General features: G+C 42.3%; 1 protein-coding gene across 7 annotated transcripts in view; it reads right to left on the bottom strand.

Annotated features, from left to right (window-relative positions):
- Positions 1-25,445, bottom strand: part of dlgap3 (discs, large (Drosophila) homolog-associated protein 3) — a 126,251-nt gene that overhangs the window by 31,471 nt on the left and 69,335 nt on the right. The window lies entirely within an intron of this gene.

Genomic DNA, 25,445 nt, shown 5'->3' with positions numbered 1-25,445 from the left:
CGCTTCACATCATTTGCTTAAAAGGAGATGGCAGTGTCCTCAACCAACACACATCATATGAGTCAATAGACGGATGGATTTTACACAAGGGCCCGTGCAGGTACAAAGAGACACACAGCAACTACACACAAGCACACACAAAAAGATGAGAGTCATGCTGGAGAGAGAGAGAGAGAGAGAGAGAGAGAGAGAGAGAGAGAGAGAGAGAGAGAGAGAGAGAGAGAGAGAGAGGAGAGATGGTGGGTCGCTCCTGGTGTTATGGACACAGCTGTGCAATATGTGAGGAGGGATTTATCGTCTTACACCAGGATAAACAGAGAGAAATGTAAGCAAACCTTCTCTTCTGCAATAAAAGCAAAAAATAGCACAAATATCTAGCAGTGCGACATATGATTTTTTTTTTTTTTTTTTTTAATCAGGGCTTGGATTCATAGTGATACATCGTGGAAAATATACCAAAGCCCTTGAGGGGGTGAGGTTCCAATTAGATCATTCTGCACCTATCAATTTATACCCGATGTTAAAATGAAGTACCAGAGCAAGAAATACATGCCTCATCATGGCCACAAGTGGTAAGTTGCCTTACCCTCACAGATATACTTCGTATTTATTAGCATAGGAACGTTTTTTTGAGAGTTATTTACACGGGTGCATCAAATGGATGCCGAATGTACACAGAGCCATGAACCCTACCCTGAAGTTTATATTATATTATATATTAAATCAATATGTCACCACAACAGCTGAGACTGTCTGCTCTGTACCATCAAGTTTCTTCCTACAATCTTCTGGTCTGAGATCTTTTTTGGCACTTTATTTATTGGCTCTGACTCTGCTCCATTTCAGCTGCTGTTGTCCTGAACACTGTGGCACAGAAGCTCCGCCTCCAACTAGCATTTCAGTGGGAAGCCGTGGCTCATAAAGGTGTAGCAACTGTGTTGAGCTGAGCCATCACCACCCTTGTCTGCCTACTTGGGCAATGTCAATTCCACGCTGTCCTTGTCAAGTTGCTCCTCCCACTTTGCTGATCGCTGGAGTGCCGTGGACCCGGCTGACCAGAGAATGCGATCGCGCAATGACCAGGACACATACCCCCATATGATTTCCCACCAGGAGACAGGACCACTGGTAATCTAGGGATTCATAGTGACCCCCGTGATGGAAGGCAACAGACTGCTGGACTACCTGGGCTACTTGTTTTACAATCCAAGAACATTATAACATGTATAAATATCATCTGTCATTTAGCAGTGAAGTTGAAGACTTGACTAGGACCTGACCTTAGACACTTTAATCTGGACTTGAGTTTATCTCCACTGACTTGTGACCTTCCCTAATATAATCTCAATGGAAATATTTTTTCACCGAAAGGTCACATTTGCATTTAGAGCGGGGCGACTAATATAGCCTGATACAACTGAAATTGAGAGTTACACATGTAAAACGTACTGTGGCTTCTCAAATCCAACCTCAGTTCAGAAAACATATATTATAAAGATGTTTGCCTGTTGTCTTCTGGAAAGATGAGACACATCATGAATTTGTGTGTGTGTGTGTGTATATATATATATATTCACTTTTTTTTTTTTGGTGATATTTCCCAATTCCCCGTAACACTGTTGTGTATCGAGTGTGTGCCAGTGAAAAAAAGAAAGCTATGGAAGGAGGAATCCTTGAGAACCTCATCTTACATCCAGGGGTTGCAGCTGCGTGCCTTATGAATGTATGATTCTGTACGCCCCATTCATATTCAGCACAGAGCACCACACGCTTCTATTAGCCTAATATTATCCAAATCAAATTAACTGAGGGTAATTTCATTTCTGAAATAGATACTATCTAATAGGATATGCAACCTGCCATGTAGCATTACAACGCTGCTCCCTCAAAAAGACAGATAGTAACCCAAAATGGCGACATCTGATGTAAAATCCAGTACACGTGGGAATTTGAATTAATAAATGGATATTTTGGTTTACAACCGCCTACAGTGAAATGTCGGCACTGCTAAACATGGAGAGGTCTCCTCATTCACTACATTCACATGAATCAATAAGAGGATGAGGGAGGGAGAGCAAAAAAAAAGACAGTGACATTCAGGAGTCATTCATTGAAGCCGCAGACAAAAGAAGAAGTAGCGCTAAGGAGGAGAAGTGAAAAAGTAGCTTGCTATTGTTACTCCTTCTCATTACGAAGTAGAAAATCGACGCAATCTAACGAGGCAAAACAATGAGCCCAGACGAGAGGCGAGGCTGAAAAGAAGAAGGAAAACTGCAGATAATGAAGACTTCATTAATCAGCGCTGATACAAGCCCTCATTTATCACGCCATTGTTGAAACCAATACATTCCAAAAACGCCTGATTGTGGAAAGTTTTTTTTTTTTAAATTTCCACACATGCTCTCACAATCTGCTCGACTGCATGAATCCAAAATATCCTCATTCGTTTGCACCGCATCATCTTCAACCTTTTGCAGGTGGTTTGTGAGTTACACTTCCAATCAGTTCAACGGGGCGGAAACAGGCAGATCTGAATGCAGATGAATGAAAAAGAAGGACGGCGTCTCCCTGCTGGCGATGGCTCACTGTGCCTTTGATTTTAAGAGAAATAAAAACAGACGGTTCAATACATTTTAGAGATAAAGACACTGACAATGAGTTTGTAGATGTAATAAAAGTTCAATGCAATGACGTAGTTCACTAAATTTACTTAAAACCGCATGAATTCAACTTTAAAAAGCATGATTGTATTCTTTTAACTTTATTTCGTTATTTTTTTTTCCGACTGATTCCGGGAGTTGCCTGTTTACCGAAAGCTGCAAATGCTTCTTTAACACTAAAAATACGTTTCTAAAAACACGCACCTGTCTTCAGCTGCATGCTTCCACTGGTCTGATGCCTTCAGATTTGTATCCTGTCTCACCAGTGACAGTTACAAGAACAGGAGACTGTTAGGAAGACTTGCCAGTCTCCTTACAGCTCAGAGGGAAGATCAATAAGCTGTTGTTAGAATCTCTAGCTCCTGTTGAGGATGACATCAACGATGTCTGCTTCCCTACACTGGATTAACTTTACTTACAGGCTAAAATCAGAACACCTGCAGCTCTTCATGGATCAAAAGAACAATGTGACTGTAAATGTAGATTACCTATAACATCTGTTGCGCTGGATTTCCCTTCACCTTTAGACTGGAACATTCTCAGATGAACTCAAAAAGAATGAAACCAAACCAGAGCGTGCATCCTATCAGGCTCATATCGGTACATAACGCTGATGCCGACATGAAATAGATATTAACAATATAATACATAATAACAATAATGACCCAGGAAGGACAGGATAATAGAAATTGTGATATAAACAGAGTTAAGATCTGGTAGGTTTAGGTGCAAAAAACATTTGTTAAGGTGAGGAACAAATGGTGGGTTGCGTCAAAGTTGTGAAACATGGTGCGCTCAAATTCAACTTGAACATCCATTTCTGGTGTTGGACGCAGACTTTTTTGTATTACAAGCATTGCACCTCATGGGACATTGTGAATCTGGGAATCTGTGCGATCTAACTGACCTCCACTGGTATTGTTTTGTCATTTCCACCACATACCGGGTGTTGAGAGATAGTTCACAAATATTCTTTGCAACATTATTTATTCAACATGATTACTTCTGTCACTGGACCCTCTCCAGCCTCCATGAAGAACAAATGTATTCGTGCATGGAACCGAAGCCCTGCAACCATGTTGACATCACACAAACGTTCTCTAAATCTCGGTAATCAACCCATCAAACTGATCTGCATAAGTGAAATCAGTCGAGCCTCTGTTTAAATGTCACCGTCATGAGTTAAATCAGCTCAAGTTTAAAGCAGGGGGTACATCAACGAGAAGCCAAATACACACATAAATTATTCCAGAAATATTAATGGCCCGCCTGAAATGATGAAATGAGTGTGTGTACGAGGTCTGTTGTTGCTCCTGCAGAGTCGACCCCCGCAACAGAGTTAATCAGGAATCAGGGATCACGGAAGCAGTGGAGTGGAGTGGGACCCGCTAATGAGTGCTAATGAGGAGAGAACTCATGGAATCAGCCACTTGATTACCTGTCTGACTCACTGTAATGGAAAACAATATACCCATGATTAGTGTGTTTCCAACACTAAAATTACCAATGTGTATGGGATGGTGCATGTGTGTAGCGCATTTATTTCTCCATTATTGAGTGTTATGCTCTATATATGTGCTACAGTGGTACACGGCCCGGTAAATGTGTGTTTGTGTGTATTTGTGTGTGTCACGGAGCAAGTGAGAATGTCCATCAGTGATCAGTGGAGACAATAGAAGACAGCCCCCCCCCCCCCCCCCACACACACACACACACATACACACTGAGGATGACTCACAGGAAAACATTTAGAAAAAAAGTTTGGGAGGAATTTTTGGATCTCTGGTGAAATGGAGAGCGCCTGACTGACAAGCCATCTGTGGGAAACAGATGAGAGAGGCCGCGACAGCTGAGAATGCCTCACTACACAGAGGGAGAGGCTATATTGAGGGACGTCATAGAGGGTAAATTCACCTTCGCTCACATGTAAATATTTGTGGAAGATTCTAACCATCTGCTGCAGCTGTCTGGCTCAAATTCTACTTCCACTACACAAACACATTTGTTTGAAACAAGAAGATCTATTTTTCCCAGAGAAACAAATACATTTTTGTCTACTGATGCATTGGACCAAAGATGCCAGAATCATACGACACAACTGCTATCTTGGTCAGAGGAAGAGGGAAGTTATGTAAAAGAGAATTCATCTTCATGGAGAAAGGAAACATTTATAAACAAATGTATGAATATACGAATAAAAGTTTTTCCATCCATTTTCTTCCGCTCATTCCTGTTAAGGGTCGCAGGGGGGTGGAGCCTATCCCAGCAGCCTTCAGGCCAGAGGCGGGGTTCACCCTGGATGGGTCACCAGTTCATCACAGGGCCAACACATAGAGACAGACAACCATTCACACTCACAGTCACACCTACAGTCAATTTAGAGTATCAATCAGCCTCGTCCTCTCTTGATGTCTTTGGACTGTGGGAGGAAGCTGGAGTACCAGACAGAACCCACACAGGAACAGGGAGAACATGCAGACTCCACACAGAAAGATCCTGTGCTGGAGCCGGGACTCGAACCCGGAACCTTCTTGCTGTGAGGCGGCAGTGCTGACCACTGCACCACCGTGCCGCCCCCCAGGAAAATATATTCATACTATAACATGATATTACAAAATCAAATATCTTAGATGAAACCTAATCTCATATAAATATATTGACAAAATATTGATGTATGGCAGTACTACTAAGGGATCTGGGTCTTTGGCTGCTCAACACCACCATGTTCACCAGCAGGAAGATCACTTCAGCTGCTCTGTCAGAGCTTTTTTCACTAAAAACAGCTGTTATAAGAGCTGCTTGTAGCTGTGAGTCTGAAAATGGAAACAATGACTGAATGAAAGTTGCGTAAAAGATCCATGAGGCTGTGTGGAACCTCAGAATGGGCTGGTAATTATCCATCTGTTCATGGCTACAAGCGACACCTTTCACAAGTATCCGTTGTTAATTTACAAATATTCATTACAGCTCCTTTGTGAAGTTTAAAAAAAGCCAGTAAGATCTGCAAAATGTTGTTCAATTACTAAAGCAAGCTATAATGGCCACAGTGCTGACCACTGCACCACTGTGCAGCCCTAAAACAGTTTTTCTTTAATTTAAAACACTGAACTTTTTCAGGTGAAGTCATTTGTACCTTTCCTCATTTCCTATTGTCTTTGCCCTGACTAGACAGCAATTTATCTGTTGCATTGTTACAGCACCATCTTGTGTGACTAAACACTCACCAGGGGTCATACACAAACACAAGTCCTCTGCAAATGATTACAACACGGCTACAACACGCGCACGTTGTGGAACAGCAGTTAATGACCTCAAGTGGTACTTCGAGGATCACGACACACTGAACTTCCTTGAATTTGACTGATTATTGGTTTAAAGATCCGCTCATCTTTAACTATTAGAAGCATTCATCCAAGACGAGATGTAATGTGAAAGTGGCTCACATCGACAAACGTTTAAGAAATTCAGCTCTCCAATGGGCTGTGATTGGCTGGATCAGAGGACCAGAACTATAAATGGGTCTCCAGTTTCAATCTTTGGTGCTCTTTCAGAATGAATCAGTGCAAAGTGATGTACAGTACTGATTTCTGCACTTGCGACACAAGCCATCTCCTTCTACATGGCTGACAGTGTAGGATGGATCATGCCATTTTCAAATCAACACATAGTTTTCTTCTGGACTTGCCAAGACATTACACAATGATTGCAGCACAAGAGAACAATGCTACTATAACCTAATGCATCCCTGATGAATCAGTGTGCCGAAATAACAGACATGGAAGCTGGCTACAGGGACTTCCACAGAGCCAGAAGCTCCTCTCAGTGTCTGCACCAGGCTGAGGGCTCGGATTCCAGAAGTCTGAATGCAATCTTACTATTATATATATATATTTTTTTTTACAATTTTTTAATAAATATATTTTATTTAAGAGACGAGATCGCCAACTTTATACATTAAATCTTTTTTTGTGTTTTTATTGAACTATTACTAGTATCTGTTACACTTAAGACACTGAGTATTTTATTGTATCGTCACTTGTAGCTTTTAGTTTAAATAGTGGATTTTATTACTGTGATAGGCACAGATGTGTTTTTACATTATTTGTAATGTTAGTCTTGTTTTTGAATATGGTTACTGTAACAAAGTGATGTCCTGTGAAGAATCAAGGAAATATCTATTGATCGATTTTGCCTTCAAATAAAAGCAGTAACCCTTTCTTGTCAGAGCAGGCTTTGTGAACCTTATTCTGAAAAATTCCAACCAAGTCAAGCTATTCTGTTGCTGGTTGACCGTCATGGTCCGGACATATCCTGTCAAAGCTTTGAGAAAACCTCTGCACACACATTATCCAGCACAAAATGGGGACAAACAAAGAACTAACAAACATGTTGGTGATCTCGATCTTACCTCTCAATAATTCTGAAGCATATTCTACTATAAAATAGCTTCCTGGTGTTGCTTTAAGAAGCTGAGAGCTGCTGATTTATGAGCGGGGGAGCAGGAACCCTATAAAGCTGCGGGAGGAGAGAGCAGTAAAGGTGCAGGCATCACGAGTGCTCATTCTGCTTCTCAAAGAAAGCTGATCTCTCTAATCAGACTAAGCGGCTCGTCATCACACACGTCCTATCATCTAATTAACCACAATCAGACAGGAATCTTCAACACATTAGCTCAACACAAATTCACTTTGCTGTTGACACACGCACGCGCCCGCCCCCACACACACGCACACTCGCGCGCACACACACACACACACACACACACACACACACAGTGTGGCTTTAACTCAGCTTTTTTCCCCCTCAATACGCTGGTGTGTGTAAAGGCATCTGCTGTGTGACCCCCATAAAGTTTCAAGGGTGCCGTGAAAGCGGAACGATTTGGACTCATCACATCGATACTAACCATTAATGGCATTCGCTTCTACGCCAGCTGTGAGGAGAGAGAGATATATACCTGGCTCAATTAAAAGAAAGATAAAATTACAAAAGCTGTGCGTAAGAGAGAGGAGAGGTGAGGGTGAGCGTGAGGAGAGAATCATCCAGGCGGAGAGTGGTTTAAGGAGCACTGTCAACCTCTTGTTTCCATTTGTGACACCTTGAGGATCAGAGAGGAACTTGGTGTCATTCGCCTGTCTGCACTTTGATGTGAGAGGCGAGGCTCGCAGCCTTTCATGTTGCAATTTGTATTCAAGAATCCCAACCCTGGCAAGAATTAGAGTTAGATAGTCATTTAGTTCAAGCATCCGACTGTGCTTATGTTCAGGCTGTGGCCACTTCAACAAAGCACATCGGCTGCATTGCAGCAGCAGCAGCAGCATAGAAAAGCTGAAAATATCAAGTGTCACATGAGTTTGTGGTGAATTACTTCAAACGATGTGGTTTCCTGTATTCAGAAGGACAAAAATAGTTTATTTTGCCCTTCAATGTCACATTAATGTAGAGCAATGGATAAGAGAAAAGGGTATGCTCGTTTTTTTATGCTCGATCTTCCCCCTCAGCTAATAAATTCAATATAAAGCAAAAGTAGATGGTAAAGGTCAGTGATTTCAGTTCCAACCACAGTTTTCCAGTCCTCTACAAGAGCTCTCTACTGAAACACTCGTATGAGATCATCCAGCTGGGTCTGATCAGGTTATCTCTATCTAAGAAAAGAGGAGTGCTAAGACAATGCAATATACTTCTTTTTACCCACAGATGGCTGGACAGAAATACTATAATATGGTTTCCTATGCCCTTCAGTTCCCAGTATTAACTAAGTCTTGGTGTCGCATCATCCGAATCAGGGAGTAGACTACAGTGCCATTAAAAAAGGGAAATACCTCACTGTGTGTCCCTGATGATTTGTGCCTGTCAAAGTGACCTTGACCTTTGACCATCGAAATGATTTCAGATCGTCCTTAAGTCTCAGTTGATGCTTGTTGCAAAATTTGAAGAAATTCATTTGAGGTGTTCCTAAGAGAATTGCGTTAACCAGAATACCGGTAGGTTAAATGGATTTGCTTATATGGACAATCCGGAAAATAATACCACCATCTTCCAGCTGTCAATCAAATTTAAAGTAAGTTAACTCAACATGAAGGTGAAATATGAAGCAAAATGACTGAAAGCATTTGAAGTAAGTCTGAATCTGTAACACCTGTTCACACACAACAGGTTCACGATGAATCCACTTGGCTGCCATTCTGATAATATTTTGGAGGGAACATTGCCGCATCAACAAATACTGGATATGATGGGAGGTGAAATGGAAAGATCATCATGTCAGTGACCCGCCCCCTTCTCATGATTGTGTTCTTCAGGTTTTGCTCTAGTTGAATGATGGAAACCTCATCAACAGAGTACCACTGTAAATTCTTCAGATAAGAACCTGCTCCATGGGCCCATGGGCTCCACCGCACATGACACGTTCTGGTTATGTCTACATAAGTTCAAGGTTGCATGTGTGACTCACAAGGTAGAACTTATTAAACCTGACAGCAAAGTAAAAGAGGGCCCCCCCCCCCCCCGCCCCAAAAGACATCATCTTATGAACAGTAGTGACGAAACCAAGAGTGCAGAGGTGTGGATGAGAATCAGCTATTTTGCAGACTTGATAAAAGCCATTTGCAGCAGCCACACACTTGATGAAGTTCGACTCTATATAATAGCCTGGGATATACGGAGAGCTTTGTCAGCATTAAACCTTTATAGAGTTTTCAGATGAACCACCCAGACAGCACAAAAGAATTCCTCAATGAGACAGTTTTGAGAAAATTCACAGACCTGCTTTTCCCATCTCTGAAATGACCACAGCATCTTACACCGCATTATATGGAGGTGGTGGTGGCGGCATTACACCTGTTAAATAAATTACGCTGCAGCACCACAATGGAAAAAAAAAAAAAGAGCGTGAAGATCATGGTGGACGGACAGAGTCTGTAATGCTGTGGACGACTTTATGGTGATGCACTGGCAACAGCTGCTTTAAATGATATCATATTTTATGATTTTTCAATACAGTTAAGGTTAAGTTTAGGCATAAAAGGTCAAGCTTAGGAAAACATTATTGTGCAGGTTCATGTTGTGGAAATGTGGTGTGGCAGGACTTTTCCCCACCTGCAAACTCTGACCCTAACCACCACCTCTGCCACCGAATGTCCGCCAAAGGAGTCCTGACTGATCTACAGAGTCAGTTTTACATTTTTAACATGTTGTGTGTCACCATGCAAAGCAGCGTAACACTTTCTATGACATCACCCGGAATTCCTCTGCCTGCCTGACCCTGGGACGTACAGTCATTCCTGAAAAACTAAAAATGTGAAAAACTGACGTGTGCAGCAGACCTGGTCTCTCGTTGCTAGGTCTGCATCAAACGCAACGTGATGCATGCAGAGTTTTTTTTTGTATCAAAAGAATCCCATGTCCTTTCTGGAAATTAGAATGAGATGAGAACACTGACAGCACTCTCAGGAGCCAGCAGGCGCTTTGCAAATTCAGGCTATAAAGACTGAAAACAAAGGCACACAGCTAGCCTGGCTCACAGCAAGAGATCATATTATCACTGCATCTCGTTGGTTATTACATTTCCAAAAAGTCAAACGGTTATGTTGACTTCAGTCATGTGACCTACTTTAAGTAGTGCACTCCTGACATGTAACAGCCAATATTCTATCAGAAATGCTTGACCTTTGATCTAAAGACAACAAAGTAAATACAGGCAACCCCTTCGTGTGTACTTTACCTGCACTTCATAATCCAGTACAAAGGTTACTGAGGCTGACTCACTGACTCACACACACACACACACACACACACACACTAACAAAACACATGCCTGCACACTGTACACAAGATGCATGACGAACGGGTGGAAAACACTGCGAGTATCTGCAAAGGTCAAGGGTTGTGGATCAATTCTGACAAGCCCACTGGGATATGGACACAGATGGTGCATAATCTCCCATCCCCTCTGAATTATGCAGTGTAGCCCCCCAACCCCCGCCTCTTCTCTGGCCAAAATGACCGAAACATTCATCCAGACCTATTTTTAATATTGTCATGTACAAACTATTGACCAAAAATATGAGGATCGTATTGTCGACCTTGGGACCTTCTTTTTACAGCACGATAGATTTAAATTAAACATGCAGCATGAAATAAATACATCATCATTGAGGCTACCAGTCATATAAAGATTTATGTTACATTAATGGAGGTTAAGGAAATTGTGAATTTGACACAATGTCAAGTCTCAAACTAGACGGTGCTTGGAAAGCAAAGTGTTGGATGCCTCTGCCAAGCGTAAAATGCTACGTTTTACTATTCGCCTTTGGAGACTCAGAGACTGCTCACACTGGAAACTTAAATGGACGCCCATCGCAGATGTACAAGGTTCACGGTGAGATGAGGTTGAGTTAGCACCCCTGGAACATCTGAGTTCCACCCCTCGTAAACAGTCATTCTAGTAATGTCGGGCATTACCAGTAACACCTAATCAGAACATCTGATGTCATTCTAAACACAGCTATGCATCAGGATAACGTTGGCGTCGTAAGCGTCAGCTTCACTGTCAGTAAGTATTCTAACAACGAACTTACCATTATAAAAGAACTTATGGAAGACACCACAGGTTAAGTCCCAGCCCAAGGTCAAGGCCCGGGTCAGATCAGCTCTTATCCTAATAGACGAATTATGAGGGTAAGACCAAGAAAGTTAAAACAAAGGATACCAGATGAAATTCCTTATCAAAATAAGAAATATCCTAACAACAGCACCAACAATGACCCTGCCACATTAAACAGGGCGAACACAAAAGCACACATGAATACAAGAGAGAAAAAATAAGTAGAAGAGGACTCAGGCTGAGCTCCACTGCCTTTCAATTACTGGCCCCTCCAGTTGTCCTCTGAGATGAAGCTGTGAAATTGAATTGTTGAGCACATCTCCACAAACAAAGCAACTCTCCACTTTGCCGCTGTAGAGGGAAGGACAGGCACCATGACAGTAACTGCACATCCATGTCAAGGCCTGATAAGTCACTTACAATTGAAAACAAAGCAAATATTGGGGCTTAAATCAAAAGTGTAGTTGGACAGTAGGAGGTAATATCTCGTCTGACTTATCGTTCTTATTTGTATTTGAAATGGTGGATGGATTTAAATTTCTTCAGATTCCTTATTGGGGAATGTCCAAATACGTAATTTCCATCTCTCACTACCACTCACAACCAAATTTGTGGTGCTCATTACTTTTGTTTGAGAAACATTCATTTGATGAATTAACTATAAGGACTTCTGCATTGACACCAAAGGGGTACTGATTCATACCCATGGCACAACCAGGTAGAAAAATGAAGAATGACCCAACTGCTACAGAGTAATGCAGCACCATATGCCCCCATTCAAATACATGCAAGCACATCTCACACATTCTTTGCAGACGATGCTGTACTCGACTGGAGCAACACTGCAGGGGTAAGATTGTCTTTGGGAGACTATTCCCCTCCCCTTCTGCTTCCTGTCAGCTGGCATTTTGAAAGTACCCTTCATTCCCAAAATGAGATATTCTGCTGAACAAAAAGTTTCATGTACAAGGTATTTATCCACATTGGTCACGATGAATGAATTGGATTTCCTGATATATAATGTTCAGTAATGTGGATATAACGACTAAGTAGATAAAGGCTGATAGAACAGTTAGAACAGTCTGGTAAGTTCGGAAAATGACTTCACTTTTGTTTCAATGCATCATTCATAACAAGGAAAATATCGATCCATCCATCCATTTTCTCCACTTATCCTGTTAAGGGTCATGGGGGGGGGGCTGGAGCCTATTCCAGCAGCCTTCAGGCGAGAGGCGGGGTTCACCCTGGACAGGTCGCCAGTCCATCACAGGGCCAACACATAGAGACAGACAACCATTCACACTCACAGTCACACCTACGGTCAATTTAGAGTATCAATCAGCCTCGTCCCCTCTTGATGTCTTTGGACAGTGGGAGGAAGCTGGAGTACCAGAGAGAACCCACACAGGAACAGGGAGAACATGGAGACTCACACAGAACGATCCTGTGCTGGAGCCGGGGCTGGAACCAAGAACCTTCTTGCTGTGAGGCGACAGTGCTGACCACTGCACCACCGTGCCGCCCCCCAGGAAAATATATTCATACTATAACATGATATTACAAAATCAAATATCTTAGATGAAACCTAATCTCATATAAATATATTGACAAAATATTGATGTATGGCAGTACTACTAAGGGATCTGGGTCTTTGGCTGCTCAACACCACCATGTTCACCAGCAGGAAGATCACTTCAGCTGCTCTATCAGAGCTTTTTTCACTAAAAACAGCTGTTATAAGAGCTGCTTGTAGCTGTGAGTCTGAAAATGGAAACAATGACTGAATGAAAGTTGCGTAAAAGATCCATGAGGCTGTGTGGAACCTCAGAATGGGCTGGTAATTATCCATCTGTTCATGGCTACAAGCGACACCTTTCACAAGTATCAGTTGTTAATTTACAAATATTCATTACAGCTCCTTTGTGAAGTTTAAAAAAAGCCAGTAAGATCTGCAAAATGTTGTTCAATTACTAAAGCAAGCTATAATGTGTGTGTGTGTGCACGCACACACACACACTCCTTCATTTCCCTGCCTTCATTTGTGGACACTATGCACACACACAGTCACTCACAATGTGAAACACACACACACACACACACACACACACACACACACACACACACACACACACACACACACACCATCTCCTCTCCCACCTTGGAATTCAAAATGCTTGTATTGATGCTCCTAGCTGACTTATCAGAGTTATTCCAGTCCTCACTGTGTGTGTGTGTGTGTGTGTGTGTGTGTGTGTGTGTGTGTGTGTGTGTGTGTGTGTGCGTGTTTGAGTGTGTGTTGCCCTGAGGTGAGGCCAGTCTGTGTGGGCCTGCTTGGCCTAAACAGCCCCACTCTGGAGGCCTCCAGGGCACCCCTGGGCCCACCAAGAGCCTCCTCAGGCCCACAGTTGGTGATCTAGTTTACAAGCTGACACATATGGGATCCCTCCATTATTCATACTCATGGGAGTGTTGGAGGCCATAGTGGCACACTGACGGGGAGCCTGGGCTGCTTCTGTTTTTACATTGCTAAAGACAAAAATGTTTGTATGTGTGTGTGTGTGTGTGTGTGCGTGTTTTGAGTTTGATAATATGGTTATGTAATTTAACACACACATGAACACAAAAGTGTGACATTTTAGCTCTTCATGCATATTTATTAGCATTTCAATTCAATGGAAAAAGAAGATACACTCAAGGGGAGTGTCGCCGAGGAGGTGATACAGCAGTCTTCATGCACACACACACGCGTGCACACACACACATACACACACACACACACACACGCGTGCACACACACATGCGTGCACACACACACACACACACACACACACACATTGATTACTCCTCTCTGCTTGTCCATAAGTGGGCCCCCTGACCAGCAGAGAGGAGCTGGTAGTGAATTACAAACCATTATCCCTTGCGCTAAAGCAGTTATAGCTGAAACCTGAGAGCCCTTAGCTGAGGGAAGAGACAGAGCGAGTATAGATGGAGAGAGGAAGGGATCAGCCTGAGCTGAGAGAGAGAGGGAGAGAGTGACTTTAGGAAAATCAGATGGGGGAGGGAGAGAGGGATACAGTGACAGGGAAAACATGGAGATGGAGAGTGGTATGACGAGGTGGAACGACAGCTCTTCACATTTCTCCACTCCTCTGTATGAGAGGAAGTTATATGGTGGTGCACCTTTTGTGTTTGCACCTTTCCAATCTTATCGCCACCCACCCACCCTTAATATTCTCACCCTCCCTCTGTTCCAGTTCCCTTCATCACTTTTGTCACAGGTTCATGGTTTCATGAAAAGATGACATCACATTAGTCACAGTGTTTAATCAAACGTCATTATCATTTCACACCTCACTCTTTGTGTGTGTGTGTGTGTGTGTGTGTGTGTGTGTGTGTGTGTGTGTGTGTGTGTGTGTGTGTGATTATGGGGACTAATAGTGAATATGAACAAAGAATAAGAGAGGAGTTTGAAAAAGCCTGAAAAGTGAGATAGTAATAAGTATGTGTGTGTGATAAAGAGGAGTAAAAGTAAGTTTTACAATGTGAAGGGTTAAGGGATGACGAGGAGAAAAAAAGACTAATGAGCAATTATAAAACCGAGGAGAACAAAGACAAAGGACAAGTGGAGCTGTAGGAGAGTTGAGGACAGGAAGTGGAGGGGAGGATGCGGGGCAGTGATGTCCTCACTGGGTGGGTGTGGGGGTGGTGGCTGGGGTGATGGCGGGTTTGAGCTGGGGATAATCCCTGTATTCTATTGTTTCCTGTTTTCAAACCAATTATTGTCATCTGCAGCCCTGTGAAAGAGAGTTAATGAGGGAAGCCGAGCTTTGGAGTGTCAGGGCACAGTCAGGGGAACGGAGATAAAAACAGAGGATGGAGAGAACATGGGGATATGTAGAGGAGAGATGCGGTGGTGCAAAGGGATGGAATATAAAATAAGTGAGCGAGAGAGAGAGAGAGAGAGAGAGAGAGAGAGAGAGAGAGAGAGAGAGAGAGGGGAAAAGTCAAGTTTCATTGGAGGCAGGCAGCTCACTGATGCATTTTGTATGCCTTATTTTCTTTCCTCTCTGCTCTGAGGAAAAAGTCCTGCCTTAAAAATGTCATCGCTCCTGCTTCAACTTTAATGAAAAAAGTAATGAAAAAAAGCGAAAAAAGTGTAGTTCTGGTTGTGCATTACGTTCTTTAAATTAGGAAATGGCAACCAAATTAGAAACACAGACCCGTATATCTAAAGTATATTTCAGCATTTTGGGAAATTATTTGCTTCTCAGGATATGATGTTTGTACCATTGTGTCAAAAAAGGCATACTTACCAGTGTCTTTATTGTCTGTACAGAACTGTACATTTACATTTTTTATATTTCGACTCGTATGTGTTAGTGAGACAGGAAGAGTTTGTTTTTAACTCAAATCAATACGTTTTTAGAGCTCTACTGATCATCGAGAGAAAGAAGATGTGGATTTCACCAGGTGATATGCTCTAGAGTTCACAAACGGACGTATTCGGGCAATTTTGCTGTTGTTAGCCGCCAGTTGCCATTAGCTTCAAGCTAACTGTACGTGGCTGGCTCTGTTTGTGCGCTGGAATCTCGATGAAGTAAATGTCTAAATGAGCCCAAGGCACATATTTGTGAGTGCTTGAAGGCAATCCCCCCCCCCCCCCCAAGAAAAACCCCATCACTTTTTAGGTGAAGCGTCACTTTAAAATACAGAAATATGTATTTATAAGAGCATGCGGTATCAATGTACTCATGTTTCTCTCAAAGGAAAACAATCTCTTAAAATATCAAACTGCTTTGAAGAGACTTCCTGTGCCGAGTATGTTTATTTATGCAGTCTATTAAAAATGACAGTGGCTCCTCTGCTTTCACTCAACAGATTGTCTGCTATACGTGGCTTTCACCATGGTAACCATAGCAATATGCCATTTTTAACCTCAATACATGAATTCAGTTTCCCTGTGCTGCTCGTTACAGTCACTCATCTCAGCAGTGATGTCTGTCTCATCATTCAATCAGACAGCACATCCTTTTAAAGTGCATTTATTTACTACTGAGTGAGTCAGTGCTACACATGTCACCTACATAAATGGGAAAAAGAAATTATAGTAAAAATACAGTAGTACTATGTCACCCCCTAAAGCCAGAGGCATAAAACAAATGAATAAATTTCATGAATCAAGTCACATATTCATTTATGAAAGGATTCTTCTTTTTGTAGCATCACGCAAAGGCACTACATTACACTGTGCACGTGTTCTGTTTGTGTGGTGGATGTGCATGTGTGCGTGTCTGTGTGTGTACGTGTGTGTGTGTGTGTGGTGTTGCAAGCACATGTTGTTTCAGCTGTGAGTGGCAGGGCAGGTCACTGTGGGAGCATACACGCTGCGAGTGACATGAATTTTCAACTGCCTTCATTTCCCTGTGGACACCATGCACACACACACACACACACAGTCACTCACAATGTGAAACACACACACACAGTCACTCACAATGTGAAACACACACACACACACACACACACACACACACATACACAAAAGGCTAGAGTCTATTTCACTTTCAGAACTGCACTTATTTCACTTTTCCAGCTGCCTCAATGACAAATCCGGCATTTTTTAGCCTCAGAGCCTCTTATTACATGCACAAACAATTCAGTCACAACTGAAAATGAAATGCAGAGAGAAAGACAGCAGCTTTAGGCCAGATAAGGTGAAAACGACACTTTGGAGATGTTACTTTCTTTTGCTGTCCTCTGTGAGCGTGATTGCATTTATTAAAGTATGCAATAAAGTGGGAGCGATAAGGCAACAGTGACAAATCAGAGAGATTTTCACCTTCCCTCCAACACCTAAACAGTGCATCTTTATAATTTCTATGACCAACGTGAGGAATAAAAGGCGAGCTCTCCCAGCTCGTAGTCAGCAGTCCCGTCACTGATGCGGAGAGGGAGAGCTGCAACCATGATCGACCCCTGAGTGCACAACCACTTGCATGCGTTCATTAGTCTATATTGTTTTAAAATCCTCAGAGAGCTCCTGAATCCACTCAACTCCCCCTCATCAAATCAATGTAAACACACTTCCCATTAAAATAGGATCACTCCCAGCATAAGAGCAGCATTGTTGGTTGATTATGAGCGGAGACAATTAAAAAAAAAAACATCTTGGCAGGATTACTGCTAATCTGGAGTTGCAATACATATCATCCTCATGTGCATGTAATTGGAAGAATTATTATGGAGTCTGATTCACACAAAAGGATCAAAGGAATTTGATATGCACGGATGGTTTGGTTTTGTCTGCGTTGTCTATATCATATTTTACCACATTAAATGTTTTACGTCTCACAGTCATGAAACAAGAAAGAACAGGGTTTTCGTCATAATCGAATGACAGCGGCTTTAGGTTGTTCTGATACAGGCTCTCCGAAAAGGCTTGCTGATTTAAGTCTTTGGCTCTTGTATTCCTACAGAATACAGAATATTCCTACCAAACTACTGCACACGGACTGTGTCTAGTGTATTTCAAGCTTTAATTCATCATGGCCGGGGTTATTTCATAGATTTTAAGCCGAACATGAGTCAAAAAGTATTACCGAGTCAGAAATTATCCTGCTGTTTAATGGAGTCATCCATAATTTTAGGGAAATTATACATGGATGGTACCATTTTCAACATATGGTACCATGAATTTATGCAGCATTACTAATATTCCTATTAATTTCCAGCTATACGAGAAATCTAATCACCATCAGTAGCCGGAGGGGGACACACCTCCCTCTGCATGCCTCTCCATCCACCACATACAGTGAGAACATTCCTCATCTTCTACATGTCAGTAGAAAATGCAGTTGGTAGTCAGGAAACTGAAGTTAAAAGTCTGGTTAGGTCTGTGCACAAAAACTACTTGGTTAGAGGAAGATACCTAAATCTTCAATTTGCAGGTACATGAATAAAAATGGTTGAACATGCTGAAAACGTCCCATCATCTCATATAATAATATCCATCCATCCATTTTCTTCTGCTTATCCTGTTAAGGGTCACAGGGGGGTGGAGCCTATCCCAGCTGCCTTCAGGTGAGAGGCGGGGTTCACCCTGGACGGATCACCAGTCCATCACAGGGCCAACACATAGAGACAGACAACCATTCACACTCACAGCCACACCTACGGTCAATTTAGAGTATCAATCAGCCTCGTCCTCTCTTGATGTCTTTGGACTGTGGGAGGAAGCTGGAGTACCAGAGAGAACCCACACAGGAACAGGGAGAACATGCAGACTCCACACAGAAAGATCCAGTGCCCGAGCCGGGACTCGAACCTGGAACCTTCTTGCTGTGAGGCAACAGTCCTAACCACTGCACCACCGTAAGGCCTGCAAGGTCAAATCGACTTCAAAAAGCAGCAGGAGGAAAGAGAGGAAGAACATGAATAATATTGTGCAGCAAGATTCTTGTATGTGTGTATATATTTTTTATGATCTGATTACTGAAGGCAGGGATTCTTTGCCTCAGGAACTATATTTCAAGATATTAAAAACAGAGAGATCAAATTCAGCAATGCAGTCTCATGGGATTCTATATAAATAACATACCACTTTTACAGAAAATGTAAATTTTGCTTGTCATTTTTGTTTATCGTCTAGTACCGATTAATCCTCACAGACACGCATTTTCTCACTATATGGATGTCAGGTATAGATGGCCCTTTTTCACAGCAGCCATCTTGACATGAAATTATAAGTAAGCAAAGGTGTTACTAATGAAATCAGCAAGCTTCTTAATTAATGGTATTAGTAACACGTGTTTACATACTATTTCATTTCAAGATGGCTGCTACTGCAAAAAAAGGCCTGTAATTACTGACCTGAAGTTGATTTTTCATTTTAAAATATAGAATTTTGCCATGTTCTCTCAAAAACAACCAATATAAATTACAAAAAAAGTTGAAATAACTGGTGACATAAGATTCTCTGACTAACTTCATTTGACAAAACTGAATGACTTTCTGACACTTTCTGCAGCGCTCTAGCATTTACCTGGATTAACCACTCTCAGACTGTCAGCTCTGTCTGCTTATTGATTGTGATTGATTGATCACTCCCTCTACCTGACCCGACCATCTGTCTTGTAGCGACAGTCTTTCTGCCTTGTAAACTCTCTAAGCTAATGTTGGTTTCTACCTCTCTCTTTCTCCTTCTCAGTGTGCCTCATGTTTAGATACTCCTCTGCCTCCTTTAGTTATACTGATAAATGTGTCAAATGTAGTTTGTTTGTAGCATTGGAGGCAAGGCTTAGCGAGGTTGAATTGGACCTGCGGCGGCTCCACACCAATGGATCCAAACAATTAGCCGCTAGAGCTAGCCAGCCCCCAGTTAGCTGGTGCGGACCGCCTTAGCTTAGCTTCTAGCTTAGTTCTGACACGCTAAAAAAAAAACCTATGAATTCAAGGAAACAAGCACCTTGGTACAATACTGAAACAAGACAGCTTAAATAAAAAAACTCAGAAACTGGAGAGAATATGGCGCTCCTCCAAACTGGAGTCACATATTGTCTGGCAAGACAGCCTTAAAAGCTATAAGAAAGCCCTTCATAAAACTAGAGCAGCCTTCTACTCAGCACTAATCGAGGAACACAAGAACAACCCCAGGTTCTTCTTCAGAACTGTAGCCAGACTGACAGAGAGCCACAGTTCTATTGAACCAAGTATTCCTGTTTCCCTGGGTAGCAAAGATTTCATGGACTTCTTCAATGACAAAATTCTACTTGTTAGAGAGAAAATTCTTCTCCTCCTGCCATCAGCTGACAACACAGCACCTCCAACCTTGATATATATAAACCTTGATAGTTTTTCTCCCATTAGCCTTCATGAGCTTAGTACAATAATTTCCTCCTCTAAACCATCCACCTGTCTTCTAGACCCATCCCTACTAAGCTGCTTGAGGACTCTCTACCCCTCGTTAGCACCTCTCTCTTAGATATGATCAGTGTGTCGCTGTTATCTGGTTTCGTCCCACAGTCCTTTAAAGTAGCAGTAATTAAACCCTTTCTCAAAAAAACAAAACAAAAAAAACCCTGCATCCAGAAGTTTTGGCCAACTACAGACCAATATCAAATCTTCAATTTCACTCCAAAATTCAGGAGAAAGCAGTTGCTAAACAGCTTTGCTACTTTCTACACAGCAACAGCTTATTAGAGGATTTCAGGTTCCTCACAGCACAGAAACAGCACTAGTCAACGTTACCAATGACCTCCTACTAGCATCAGATGAGGGACTGGTCTCTGTGCTGGTCTTGTTAGATCTCAGTGCAGCTTTTGATCCCATTGACCACCATATCCTTCTGCAGAGACTGGAACATGACATTGGCATTAAAGGACCTACACTAAACTGGTTCAGGTCATATTTACTAGGTCGATCTCAGTCCGTCCTCAATAATGATAATCCCTCTGAAACCACTGCAGTCACTTATGGTGTTCCACAAGGGTGTGTGCTTGGACCAGTCCTCTTCACCCTATACCTGCTTCCTCCAGCTCCCATTATAAGGAAACATTTGATTAATTTTCACTTTTATGCAGACGATACGCAGCTGTACTCATCTATGCATCCACATGAAACAAATCAGCTGACTAAACTGGAGGCCTGTCTAAAAGAAATAAGAACATGGATGACCCATAATTTCCTTTTATTAAACTCTGACAAAACTGAAGTCATTGTCCTGGGCCCAAAACACCTTAGAGACAGTCTATCTAATGAGATAGGTACCCTGGAAGGCATTACCTTGGCCCCCATTACTACCGTAAGGAACCTAGGAGTTCTCTTGATCAGGATCTGTTCTTCAACTCCCACATTAAGCAAATTTCTAGGACTGCTTTCTTTCATTTATGTAACATTGCTAAGATCAGACACATCCTCTCTCAAAAAGATGCAGGAAAATTAGTCCATGCTTTTGTCACTTCCAGGCTGGATTACTGCAGTTCCCTCCAATCAGGCTGCTCCAGTAAGTCCCTAAAAACTCTCCAGCTGGTCCAAAATGCTGCTGCCGGCGTGTTGACGAGAACTGGTAGAAGGGACCATGTCTCTCCTGTACTGGCTTCTCTGCATCGGCTCCCTATCAAATTCAGGATAGAATTTAAAATTCTTCTTCTAACATACAAAGTCCTCAACAATCAGGCACCTTCATATTTGACAGAGCTCATAGTCCCCTTATTACCCAGCTAGAACCCTTCACTCCCAGGATGCAGGGTTACTGGTGGTTCCAAGAATTTCTAAAAGTAGAATGGGAGCCAGAGCCTTCAGCTATCAAGCTCCCCTCCTGTGGAACCGTCTCCCAGTTTTGGTCCGGGATGCAGGCACCCTCTTGACCTTTAAGAGCAGACTTAAGACCTTCCTTTCTGATCAAGCTTATAGTTAGGATTAGACTGCCAGGGGATCTCCCATGGTACACTGGGCTTCTCTCTCCTCCTTGCTTTCCTCTCTGTCCTCCTATATGTGTCATATATAAATCAAACTCATATGTGTTACTAACTTGTCTTCTTCTCCGGAGCCTTTGGGCTCCCCCACATCCCAGATCTCAGGTGCTGCTGGAGGAGGCTACAGACCTGAAGAGGCTCAAGCAGCCACCCTTAGCCCCTCCTGCTCACGTCCCCGTCTGTCCATCAGTCTCTTCCCTTTCTCTCTCTCTTCATCACTGTCCCTCTCTTTCCTTCTGTATCTCTGTCTTCCTCCATTATCTGTCTTTATCTCTGCCCCGCCCTCCTGCTTTCTTTCCCCCCAACCGGTCAAAGCAGAAGGCCGTTCCCATTCAGCCTGGGTCTGCTCGACGTTCCTGCCTGGTAAAAGGAAGGTTTTCATCACCACTGTTGCTGGATGTGCTTGATCCTGGAGAATTGTTGGGTGTAAATTCATTGAGGGAGTGTAGTACTAGACCTGCTCTACTTGTACAGTGTCATGAGATAACTTCTATTGTGATTTGGTGCTATACAATTAAAATTGACGTGACTTGACTAAATCTACACATTTAATTGGCCATCAGGCACACAATGCTCTCTGACCATCATTGGGCCCACCGGCTCTAACCGTTCCTGATAATCTGTCGCCCGCTGACTACATTTGAATTTTAAGCCAACAAGTTTAAGCTGCAATGGTCTTGCATGCAGAAAAAAATCAGGGTTGACTGTGTGTGTGTCTTGTACTTGCTATATATTGAGGACTAGAATGCGTATTTAACCAACTAGGTGAGGACATTTTAGACAGTCCTCACATCTTCAAAGGGCTGTTTGAAGGTCAAGACTTGGTTTTAGGGTTAAGGTTAGAATTAGGTTGTGGTTAGGTTTAGGGTCAAGGTTAGGGTCAGGCAGTCGGTTGAGATGGTTAAGTTTAGGGTGAGGGGCTTGGGAATGCATTACATCAATAAAAGTCCTCATGAAGATATAAGTACAAGGGTTTATGTGTGTGTGCGTGTGTGTAACCGATGGGCTCTGGTCATGCGATCCATGCTGCTGTCTAATTATCCAGATGTGATGGATGGCTTTGATTAAATCATATGAAGGCTGAGACTGTCAGTGCCCCCCCCCACACACACACACACATACACTGGAATACTTCAATCTCCCCTTCACATACTATACAGTATGGGTCTTGAGTAGTTCAGAACAGATGAGCCCTGCTTTCAACGTTGATAAAAGATATCCATAAATCATCTTGAGTTAGGGAGAGAGCGAGCCAGAGAGAGGGGGGGGGGGGGGGGGTTGTGTCTGCCTGTGACACCAAGAGAATTACAGACAAAAGAAATGATGGACAGACAGAGATACAATCAAAGAGAAATGGACGTCCCAGCCATTGCAAAACTAAAAATGCTGGAGTGATGCTAATTTTCACATAAAAAGGTCTCATCACAAATCAGGAAAGAAAGATTTTTGTTTTGGATCATTCAAATGTGTTTTATACTCCTATATGCTATAATTTTAGCTGGAGGTTGCATTCGTCATAAAATAGTGAGCATTTATTATGTCCATCACCATACAACATGAGAGCTTATGCAGTACATCACATTTAATACTCCAAAACTGTGAGATCCTGTACAAGTAGTCACAAAAGTCAAGTTTATTTTGTACTGCTGAGTGCAATTTCAGGTAAATTAAATAATATTATCCCATTGTGAAGTTGCTGAGAACAGGTTTGACATGCAGGAGGCTACAGAGAAAATCACTCGTAGCCTAAGTCTCTTATCTGGTGCTGATAAGCTGCAGTGCAGATAATCGTGAAACACAATTGATAACTTGTTCTCCTGCAGGCTCAGGTCTGTCTGCTTCATCACCGTGGCCCAATCCAAACTACACACACACACGCACGCACGCACGCACGCACGCACGCACACACACACATGGGTGAGAGCCTGTCCTTCACTGCTATAAATGCTACTGCTTAAAGTTTTACTCCAACACAAATCAGGTTGTGGCAGCAGCGACTTGCTAGCTGGGACAGACTCCTCAGTATAACTTTGCACAGTGATATCCAGTATACACTCACTAATGTTACAGATACGCACAGTAATGTATGCACATGCAGGCGCCTCATCATGAGCAAAGAGACATAATTGAGGGAAGGAAGTGACTCATGGATGAAAAACACACCTCCCATGATATCAGTTTACAGCTTTTCCTGCATGTTGAATCATAAGGGGTGACTTCAGTTGCTAAAAACAGTTCTTTCTCAGTACAATATTTACCTTTATGTGTACATTAGTGTGTATAAAAGTGAATACTTTTACATGTATTACATCATCATCTTGATGTAAAATTAATGTTAGTGGGTGTTACTGTGCGTGCACATGTCCTTGTACAAGTACTTTTTCATGTTACACAGTCTACTTTTAATGTTGCTGTCGTTTCCCACTGCAATTTGGTTGATCTGTAAAGTCTACAGAGACCCTGTGGGTAATCTGCAGTTTAAATAAATTAACATTTTATGCATGCAGTGTTAGTCCAGAAACATCCAACATGGTGTTCGACAATCAGAACTGGAGCATTTCCAATAAAATTTGCGAAGTTCAGTTAAAAAGAATCAGTAATATACTGTATGTTAAAGGGAAATTCCAGTATTTTTCATTCTGTTGGTGACAATGATCATTAAGGACCAACATTATCGGGATCATCCCAATACTGAACGGGAAGTCTGTAACTGGCAAATAAAAAGCAGCTGCATTGCAATGACAAAAGGCTATTGTTCATGTTAAAGGCTAACATTGTTACATTTGGTGCCTGACAGCAGCACTGAAAGGATGCTTTAATCAAATTTCACTTCAGCTCTCTGTAACAGCTGTCAATGAGAAAAGTCATGTTAAAACGTAGCAGAACAGAGCGACACCAATGAGCTTCTACAATTCATCTATTTCCAGTAAAATAAGGGATAACTACCACGCCACTTAGATATATTTGTCAAGATTTCATCTTGGTATTGAGTAAACTAGAAGTGGGGAAATAGATTTGGCGCAGTTACTTGTGAAATGGTGGGGCCGATGTGGGAGCTGTGATCCGTCACCCGCAGAGGGAGACCGTCTGTGTTGTTATATTGGTGATCTGCTGGAGTCCAGCAGTGATGAGAACTCGACACAACACTGTGTCACTGAATCCGGGGATTTCACCCCTCTGATCGACGTCGCTGTGTTGGAGACTTTCTTTCACATGTCAAAAATAAACTGGCTGAGACCAGAGGGACACATGCACCCTGGAGCATCCTAATAGGAATGAATGGGGCCCATCCATTATGTTAAGGAATTCTTATTGAGGCTGCAAGTAGTCTGTCTCAACTGCCTTTATAAAATAAATGCATACTTTCAGAATCACAGTATGAGTGTGGTGAGATATATCACAGGGATGTCATCTTAGAATGTAGTGTCAAACATTGTCTAAAACTACAAGCAAAAATAGCAACAACAATCACTCACAGTTAGCTCATTCGTTAAACCTACTTGAAACATGACTTCAACGCTTTTTGTTGCGTGGCTGTGGTATCAACACAACAGCGTCACCATGAGCAGACAGAACCTCACCTCCATGTAGTATATCCATATCAGGACACAACATCATGTATTACTTCTATCACACACATACACACACATTTGTCAGAAGTGAATTGCAGTGTTCTCACACCGACATCCTTGACAGACATGACATATC

This window comes from Aulostomus chinensis, chromosome 22 (genome assembly GCF_037954235.1).
Source record: "Aulostomus chinensis isolate RoL2024-O1b breed Wild chromosome 22, RoL_Achi_v1.0, whole genome shotgun sequence".
In the NCBI taxonomy this organism is placed as follows: Eukaryota; Metazoa; Chordata; class Actinopteri; order Syngnathiformes; family Aulostomidae; genus Aulostomus; species Aulostomus chinensis.
Note: the sequence above shows the minus strand (reverse complement) of the source record. Positions and strands in the feature narration are given on the sequence as shown.